Source organism: Sminthopsis crassicaudata, chromosome 4, assembly GCF_048593235.1.
Source record: "Sminthopsis crassicaudata isolate SCR6 chromosome 4, ASM4859323v1, whole genome shotgun sequence".
Taxonomy (NCBI): domain Eukaryota; kingdom Metazoa; phylum Chordata; class Mammalia; order Dasyuromorphia; family Dasyuridae; genus Sminthopsis; species Sminthopsis crassicaudata.
Window position 1 is genome coordinate 117,965,661 of NC_133620.1, and position 9,374 is coordinate 117,975,034.

Consider the following 9,374-nt stretch of genomic DNA (forward strand, 5'->3'; position numbering starts at 1 on the left):
GATAGAAGGGTTCTTAGGGTGCAGGGGCAAATAAGATGATAATGCTTCTTTAATGTCACTGACAAAACTTTATCCAATCAACCATCTGACTGTGCCACAGCATGGGATGGCTTTTGAAGTTGTAGGGACTGCAGTATTTGTAGCAGCAGTTGCTATGTTTCATGTACACAAAGATCGCTTCCCTGGGTGATGGCGATAGGTATTGGGGCAAGTAGCACTATTATTCCAGGGTCCTTGGATGAAAAGAGTCCTGGGAAATCTCCACTGCCCAGGCAGTGATTTGATATCACGAACCTCTTTCTGTCCTTTGCTCAGGATGCCTTTTTTCTTTAGCTAAGCTGGCTTGCCTTTGGTTGCCCTGGTCAGCTGTTGGTGTTGATGATAAAGTACATAGATGATCAATAGTTAGATATAGATATATAAATGATTATCTGCTGGTATTGCCATTGGATTCCAGATGTTGCTGCAATATGTGTTCAACATCTGGCTCTGCCACATCCTGTCTGAGAGGTGCTGAACAAATCATTTAACCTTTTACTTTAATCATTTTAACTCTTTAAGATTGTAAATTATAAGGCTGCTACTATGGTAGACTTGGGAAGATGGGATAAAACTGCCAGAGATCAGACTGTGGAGTAAATCTTGATCTTGGACCAGTGGTGTCCATTTAAGAATTCTGTCAGTTGATGAGTAAGGAGCGAAAGGCTGTGCTAAATGTTCACAGAAATGAACACACACACACACACACACACACACACACACACACACACACACACACACAGAGTTTTGCCTCTCCTATAAGTTATCCTAATCAGTGATTCCAAAAAATTTCCCCTAACGCTCTGGGAAAATGAGCTGGGAGAGAGAATAAGAGCCTAGATAAACCGCATCTGTCTAGGGGCTCCAGAGTTGTGTATTAACTGAAGATTCCATTTTGGGATATTTTGAGTAATATTCCATGTCATCCGCTGAATTAAATTCTGAACCTGATACTTGACAGGCTGGCTTCGGGGGTAGGAGGTGGATGGGTAGATCTCGAAACTGAACAACAAAATGCAGGCTGAGCACCCTCTGGTGGAGAGTAATAATAGTAATTTTAGGCAGGCGATTGTTCAGCTATATCCAACCCTACATGTATGGAAAAGTCCGTAGGGTTTTTTTTTGGCAAAGATCCTGAAGTAATTTGCCATTTTCTTGGCTAGTGTGTCCCCATTTTACAGATAAGACAAGTGACTTGTCCAGAATCACACAGTTGGTAAGTATTTGAGACCAAATTTGAATTCAGATTTTCCTGACTCCAGGCGAGGTACTTGGGGTTCTATCCATTGCACCATCTAGCTGTACCTCCATCTACTACTCCCCTCCGGGAGACCATACCACCACATAAATTGGAAAGACTAAGGAGACCAATGGGCAGCTCAAAAACCGTGCTAATAATAACAGAGAAACTGGCTACCTTTATGTAGACTTAAGAAAAGCAGCACACGAGCTGATTTGAAATGCTTACCACATATACCACAGCTGAATTAATAATGCAGCCAGACATAATATAGTGACAATAGGAAAGAAGAGGGAAAGAATAAGGTCAGGGAAAATAAAATAAGAGAAGCTGAAAGGCAAGGGTATTAGTTCCATCAAATACAACCAATAAAAGTCTCATATCTGAGATATATAAAGAATTGACCCTTTTGTGTTCTCTATTAGACCCCCTTCACTTCTCTGACACTGCCACTCCCTTGGTGCAAGCTCTCATCACTTCATGCTATTGCAAAAGCCTGTTTGGTATTCTGAGTCTTTAATAACCTATCTCCTCCCCACCCTGCTTTCCAGTCTTCTTAGAAATACCACATATTCTTTCATCCAGAGATGCTGATCTCTTTGCTATTGTACAAACAAGGCACTCGCCTTTCAGCTCCGGGCATTTTCTCTGGCTGTCTCCAGTGCCTGAGATCCTTGTCATCTCTGTTCCCTGGCTTCCTTCCTTCCAAGTGAAAACACACCTTCTACAGGAAACCCCTCAATTCTGATGCCTTCCCTCCATTAATTATATCCTGTTTATCCTATATATAGCTTAGCTTATTTGTACATATTTATTTGCTTGCTGTTTCCCCAGTCATGAGGTTGGTGGCGCAATGGATAGAGCACTAAGTGTGGAATTAGGAAGAGCAGAGTTCAAATTTAACTTTAGATGCTTATTAATTGTTTGACTCTGGGTAAGTCACTTAACCTCAATTTCCTCAACAATAAAATGGAGTAATAATAGCACCTGCCTTACAGGGCTCTTGTAAGAGTTGTCTTTGACACATAGTAGATGCCATATGAATGCTTATTCCCTTCCCAGTGAGTACCTCTCTTTTGTATTATAGTGCTTTGCACACTGCCTGGCACTTACTAGGCATTAAATAAATGTTTACTGATGTTAAGTCATTTTGGACTCTTTGTGGCCCTATTTGGGGCTTTCTTGGCAAAGATGCTGGAGTGATTGGCCATTTACTTGGGCTCATTTTATAGATGAGGAAACTGAAGCAAACAGGATTAAGTGAGTTGCCCAGAGTCACATGGCAAATAAGTATGTGAGGTCAAATTTGTACTCAGTTCTTTCTGACTCCAGCTATGGCATACTATCCATTGTGCTGTCTGGCTGCTCATATTGAGTAGCTAACAAATATATAATACCAAGAATTCCAAGGGGTCATAGGTTATATACAGTTTTCAAAGGGACTTCACCGTATAAGAGATTAATTGAAAACATATTTTAAATCATTAATAGAAAAATATAAATTATAGCAAATCTGAGTTTTTAACCTTACCATGCAAATTGGCAAAGATCAAAAATAGGAACAGTTAATGTTGGAGTAGTTGTGGGAAGACAGGCACAATAATACACTGTTGGTGGAACTATCCATATTTGGATATCCATCTGGATATTGATTTTGAATTTAGAAAAGAAAAATGTGTAAAATGTCCATATCTATTGACTTCATGATTCTATTACCAGGTTGATACTTCAAGGAATTCAAATATAGAAACAAAGACCTGATAAATGCCAAAATACTTATAGCAGCACCTTTTGGGAGTAGAAAAGAACTAGAAACAAAGAAATAAAAGTCAGTGTTCATCTATGGAGAAATAACTAGAAAAAACTATAGGATATCAATTTAATGAAATATTATTATGTAGCAAGAAGTGATGAATATGAGGAATTCAGAAAAATAGGGAGAGTTCTGAACTGATACAGAGTGAAATAAGCAGAAAGGAGAAAACAATGAAAGGATCACTAGCATGAAGCTGAACTATGGACAAATGGAAAAACACTGATGGACCAGGAGAATAGATGATAAAACTTGACTCCTCCCTCAAAGGTGAAGAGAAGTAATGAGGGGAGGGAAAATTCAACTGGCGCAGGATGTTGAAATTGCCAAGTATAGTCATTGAACTGGATGGTTCTACTTATTTTATTTGTTGAAGATGATTCAAGTGGGAGATGGAGGCTTTTAGTTTTTTTCTCCAAAATAACTTGATTATAACAAAGAAGGCATTAATAAAATGATTTTCTCTTCAACGATGAAAGGATAAATATAAAGGCTGTTAGAAAGTAAATGTTGACAGGGTTTATTGACTAATTGGTACAAGGAATGAATAAAAAAAATGAAAGATAACTTCAGAGTTTCAAGATAAGTAATTGAGAATGAGGGGACCATTAGAAGAAATATGTATCCAAGATAATAAAGGATAAAAGAATGAAGTCCATAGATGACAATATTTCAAATACAGAGGTTAATTTATGCTATATGAAAAGATGGGCTCCACCATAAAAGACAACCTAAAACAGTGGGCTAATTAAGACAAACATAGTTGACAGTACAAAGGAAGAGCCAATCAGTCAAGCATTAAGCACCTATGGTATGCCAGGAACTGTGTGAAGTACTAGGGTTACAAAGAAAGTAAAAAAAAAAAAAATTCCCTTCCCTCAAAGAGTTGGCAGTCTAATAAGGAAACAACTATGCACAAATGTGATACATGCAGGATAAATTTGAGATAATCTCAGAAAGCACTAGCAATAAGGAGAAAAGGAAAAGGCTTCTTGGTAATAATAGGATTTTAGGGGAACTTGAAAGAAACCAAGAGATGGTAATTTGAGAGAAAGAATCTCTGGGAAGAGGGATATCCAACAGGAAGAAAATGAGATAGAAAAAGAGATAAGGAGGAGCAGAGCAATCATAGGCTTTGGGGGCTTTGCCCCAAGATACCTACCAGCAGAGGGACTCAATTTTTCTTTTTGACCATTTTCAGGTGTTCCACTGCCTAACCCCACCCCATCCCAGGGTCTTATCACTGTAGGTCCTTTCTGCTAAGGTCTGATTTCCCCCACAGCAAAAATAACAGAAGAGCTGAATTCTGGGAGACTGGTCACTTCTTTTCCAGGCATGATTGCACCCAAATTAGTTTTTCCATTTTCCCCTCCTCCCTCTCTCTCTGACTGCTCTATGTGTTGCTATCCCCACCACTGATCCTCTTTGCTCCTGACACACTGGGGCAAATGTTTTGGGCCCAGAATTTTTCATTTCAGCTCTGAGGAGCACAAGCACATAGTCACAGAAGCAAAAAAAAAAAACTAGAATTTCAGGGGAAAGTAGGTTGCTGAGAGTGTTACATACAGCAGAGTGGTTAAAAGGGGGAGGAGGCAGACAGAAAGAGAAATATACTGTATTTGACCTAAAGTGGTTGAACATAGGATGAAAGCCTGACAGTGAGAGGTCAAAAAGAAGTGGCAGGTATTGACTAATGTTCCTTTCCAAAAATGTTTTGAGCACAAAATGTCATGTCAAGACTTGGGTGGTGATGGGACAGGATGAGAGAAGAGGGACCAGACTGGAATTTAACTCCAAAGGAGGAGCACCTGGCAAGCAATTCTAAATTAGACAGGTCAGGAAGCAAATTCAAAGAAATCAGACTGGGAGAAACAGTCATAGGACTAAGCAGGAATAAAGAACTCAGACAAATAATGCAGTAAAAATAAAAGGTCACATCCCTTAGGCAGACAGTTTGGGCTGCAAGAGGGAAAGATCACAAGCAAGCTTTCCACCATCTGAGTTGAAGCCCTGCTGAAGCAAAACAGCTCTTCACATATTAAGTGCTGAGTACCTGGAAGACACACAATTGATATTTGTTGAGAGTAAATGTATGAATGATTTTCTGTCCAGGGCCAAACTTAAGTCTTAGAATGTAAGCAGGTATGAGCCACCAAGTGGTGGCAAATTGTTATAACTAGGTAGGAACAATTAGGTGGTGCAGTGGATGGAGTGCTGAGCTTGGCAGCAGAGAGACATCTTCCTGAGTTCAAATCTGACCTCAGAGATTTACTAGCTGTGTGAAGCTGGGCAATTACTCAACTTTAGAAGAACTTTATCAATTGGAGAATGGTTTGATTTCTTATAAATTAGAGTCAGTTCTCTATATATTTTGGAAATGAGGCCTTTATCAGAATCTTTAACTGTAAAAATATTTTCCCAATTTGTTACTTCCCTTCTAATCTTGTTCGTATTAGTTTTGTTTGTACACAAGCTTTTTAATTTGATGTAATCAAAATCTTCTATTTTGTGATCAGTAATGATCTCTAGTTCTCCTTTAGTCATTAATTCCTTCCTCCTCCACAAGTCTGAGAGGTAAACTATCCTATGTTTCTCTAATCTATTTATGATCTTGTTCTTTATGCCTAAATCATGGACCCATTTTGATCTTATCTTGGTATATGGTGTTAAGTGTGGGTCCATATCAAAAAGATTGTTAAAATGAAAAAATACTTCTCAAAGGGTGAGGTTGAGGATTTGATTTTGAGAATAGGAAAAAGATTGTTAAAATGAAGAAACACTTCTCAAAGGGTGGAGTTGCTGGAAAAATCATGGAGAACAGGAGAGGTTCTTCAGGTACAAAGTAAGAGGCACATGGTGTTCTGGTTTCCAAAAAAAATTAGGAAGAGAGTGGAATCTGCAAAACAGAACATTTTACCTTTGATTCCTGGCAAAACTCATAAGGTATCTTATGAAAAGGATGGCTAATGAAAATGAAGAGGCCTTCATAAAAATTCAGAGGGGCTTTGTCAAGAACAAGTCACACACCCAGATTAAATTCATTTCCTTTTTTGACAGTTCCTGGACTGAGAGATTAGCCAGCATGATGCAGATATAGTTTATCTAGATTTTAGCAAATTACTTGACATCTTCCATGCTACTGTGGATAAAATACAGCAGTGAGAGGTTAGATGATGGTGCAATCAGATATGTTGTTGTAAGAGAGTCTCTAGTGAAGGGCTACAAAGATTTGTTCTTGATCCTGGGAGCTTTAACTTTTTTTTTTTTTTTTTTCAGTGACTTAGATAAAAATATAGATGGTATGCTTATCAAATTTGCAAGTGACTCAAAGCTGGGCGAGAAAGATAACACTTTGGATAACAGTCAGGATCCAAAAACATCTCAAGGAGCTAGAATATGAGACCAAATCTAACAAGATAAAACAATAGGAATGGATGAAAAGTCTCACACGTGGGATCCCCCAGGCTCTCCTCATCTCCCACCTCTTCCAATTCCTAGCTTTTCTCAAGCTCATGCATCCCTTGCCATCTATAGGAAGCCTTTTCTAATGCCTCTAGCTAGTAGTGCAAATATATGGTGTCTCTTGCAATAGTATGAAAGCTTCTTGAATGCACAAATTGCTTCATTTTTGTCCTTGTGCCCAAGCATAATTCCTGACATAAAGTATGTGGTAATAAATGCATTTTGATTGACTGAATGATTTAAAAAATTATTGTCATAATCGAGAAGGTATGATTAGATAGCAGTTTGCTAATGAGAACAGAAGGTTTTAATAAGCATTGTTGCTTTAACATCTGCAAAGCATACCCTACATCATCTCAATTGATTCTTCTGACCTTGTCAAGGAAGGCAGTATTAATAATCCCATCATATTCCCAGGAAAACTGAGGATCAAAGAAATTAAGTGGCTTTTGCAGGGTCATATAGCCAGTCAGTTTCAAGTTATGGTTTAAATTTTCTGCTGCCAAGTCTAGAATTCTACCTACTACACCACATTACATTCAGTGTCTATTAGTGATACAGTAGCCAGGGAAAAGACTAAAATAATCTTGGGCCACATTAAGAGAGGCCTAGCATCCAGGGGATGCTAGTCATACTATGCTGACCCAGTCAGCCATCTGAATTCTTCGGTTCAGTTCTAATTATCCACATTTTAAGAAAGATACTGATAACTTGAAAGCATCCTGGGAAGATTAACCAGGATAATGAAGGCAGAGATGTGTTCAAGTAACTCTTAAGGGCCCTGGGAGCCAATTGTTAAATTTTTAGTGTGAGATTTACTCCTGAGAAATCAGCAAATGGTATAAATTAAGGTTTTAGTTAGTGTTTTGTTGTTTGTCTAGCTTTATGAAGAAAATGTTTAAAAGGCAGATTAAACTTAATGTATAGTCTAAACATCTTTTGTTATTTACCCATAGGAAGGGTCTCAAATTCATGAAATATAAATGGAACAGGAGGTGTTTAGTTTGGATAACTCAACATACCTACAATGTGATTTTTTAAAAACTTTCCCCCTAAACGTATTCCTCTTTCTAACTTATTTGTCAAGGGCCTCACCATTATTCTCAAAACACAGGTTCTTAAGCTTGGAATTAACCTTAACCCACTACTCTGCATCACCCACCATCCCTACAGCCCATATTTAATTTTTCCAAGTCTTATCAAATTAGTTTCTAGAACATCTCTCACATTTGATCTTTTCTCTCCACTCAACAATAGTCACCACCCTATTTTAAAGTCCTTATATCCAGCCTTAAGTAGCCTCATTATTCTCTAAGCTTTCTTAAGATGATCTTTCTTCAAACCAATCATGCACATAACTACCAAACCAATAACCCTAAAACACAGGTATATCCATAAATTACCCTGTTCACAAATTTTCAGTAACCCCATTTCCTTTAAGGAAAAATATAAACCACTTTGAAATTTAAAACCTTTTACAATCTTACGGATCAAGTCCTGAATAGGGTATTGAACAGAGAACCTGCCTTCAGGCAAACAGGGAGAAGGCTCTGATAGAGATTAGTTTAGCTTCATGATCCCACCCTCTGGGGAAGTTCACCAGTCTGAAATCCAAGTTCCATCAAACCCCTGAGACCCACCCTCAGTAGAGGTCTGGATCAGTCTCACCTAGCCGAGTTCTATCAGAAATCCCAGACACGTCCCAGAGGTTAAATTTTCCCTACTTAAATTTTATCTACTTTATAGGTTATCCCTTTGGCTGATGCCACAGCACTCTGCCTTATATCTTTCTCCTTATCCCTGCCATGTAGTATCTCCCCTAACTCCATTGTGCTTCTCACTTCTCCTTAGAGCTAACTAGCTCATTTAGGGTGCTAAATTCCTTTCAGGATTTAGCCTGCCAGCTAAGGACATGCCCCAACCTCATGGGGTACTCCCTTTCTACTGGATAATTGCCAACTCCACTGAGGAACTTGTCTTTCATGTGCTCTCCCACTCTATTTCATATTTACCATTCCTGATGTCTATTGTATCCCTTCATTTTATCTGTAACCTATTCCCCTAAATAAATCTACCTTTTGCCAAAAAGAATGACCATTGTGAATTCTTCACATGACCGAACCCCAACTTTTGATGCTGAACTCCATATTTTGATGCTGAATCCCAGGATGAGATTGGGACATATCCTTAATTGGGGTATAACAAAACTTAAATGTTGAAAGGGACTTAGCACCCTAAAAGAGTTATCTGTAAAAAGGAGAAGTAAGGTTGGGAAGCATAGTGGAGTTAGGGAAGATACCATGTGGCTTGGGGGAAGGGTAGGAGAAAGACACTATGTGGAGGCAGACTGACCCAAAGAAGGGTTGCAGGCATGGGATGGCTCATAAGTAGATTTTATAGAGAAAAATGATCCATAGGAACATTTCTGAAAGGACACGACAATGTGAGACTGCTCCAGACCCCTACAGTAGGGGGTTTTAGGGGCCTGACCTAACTTAGATTTCAGACTGGACAACAGCCCCAGAGGGTGGGACCATGGAGCTAAATTGATCTCTTATCAGAGCCTTCTCGCTGCCTGTCTCAGGGATAAATTCTTTAGTTTCTCTCAGCCCAACACCCCATCCAGGACCAATACTGCTCCCTTTCAGGTACCCTGAATTGTAGTAGAATAAGTCTACTTGCTGTGTGCTCTTGATAGGAGCAGCAGGCCCCAGCAGAGGTCCTAGGCAGGAAGGAAGTCTTTAGCCCATATCTTTGCACAGATTGACTCTCATGCATGCCTTCAATATTGCTTATCCACATCTCTATCTACTAGAATCT